This window comes from Galeopterus variegatus, unplaced genomic scaffold (assembly GCF_000696425.1).
Source record: "Galeopterus variegatus unplaced genomic scaffold, G_variegatus-3.0.2 Scaffold14163, whole genome shotgun sequence".
Classification (NCBI taxonomy): domain Eukaryota; kingdom Metazoa; phylum Chordata; class Mammalia; order Dermoptera; family Cynocephalidae; genus Galeopterus; species Galeopterus variegatus.
In genome coordinates this window covers 1780-2748 of record NW_007740274.1, presented here as the reverse complement: position 1 = coordinate 2748, position 969 = coordinate 1780, and positions in this window count along the sequence as shown.

Sequence of the window (969 nt, the reverse complement as noted above, 5' to 3'; positions counted from 1 at the left end):
TTTTTTCCTAAAGCCCAGGCGGTTTTAGGTCCTAACGTGGCTTTGGTCCTGCTCACTCCAACACTTGGTCCTGACCAGTCCAACTGTAGTAAGAATCCTGCCAAGTCAGTTTAGCAAGAATCCCCCTACTCTTGATATCTGACCATTCTTAATATCTGATCAAATTCTTCATCTCTCACTCTTGACATCTGATCACCCTAGACTACCTTCAGCAAGAATCCTGTTAAGTTGGTTTAGCAAGATTCTTTCTCCCTTTGATGTCTCCTCTGAGTAATTTTCTATCCACTGGCACCCCTCTACCCTCTGCACCATGCTCCTTGGCTACAAACCCTCACCTGTCATTGCCATATTCAGAGTTGAGCCTGATCACTCTCCCTTATGGTAATAGTCTTGGCACCTATCCCAATAGTCCTGGATATAATCTTCCTTTCCATGGTAACCAGTGTCAGAATAATTTTTTCTTTAACAGGAGTGATCTCCACATTTACACAAATGTTGGGCTCCACAAAACCCGGTCTGCCCCTGCCTCGGGGTGGAGGTGACCAAGAAGTAACCAACTTTATTGCCCACTCTATACATATTGCAGGGAAGATTGCCTTGGGCTGGGCAGAGCAGGGACTCAAGAAGAACAGCAGTTGTAACTACAAGGCAGGCTTCACGTGGGTGTGCAGCACAAACTCACATTACTGGTGGTCTAGCAAATCTGAAGCTGTGTTCTTAGGGTGGTTCAAGACTTCTAAGCAATGTTACTTTTGTGTTTCACAAGCCTTCTGGCACAGGAATAACAAAACCTGTATATTAAATGCCTTCTGCTGAAATAAATAATATGGCTTCTGTTTTCATATTAACCCTTAACTGATTAAATCCCAAGAGATGAAAAAAATGATCATTGGGTGATTTTAAATTCCTTCATGATAAAACTCACAGCCAACTACAAATAAAGAGAATTCCCCTAATAAGATAAAGGGT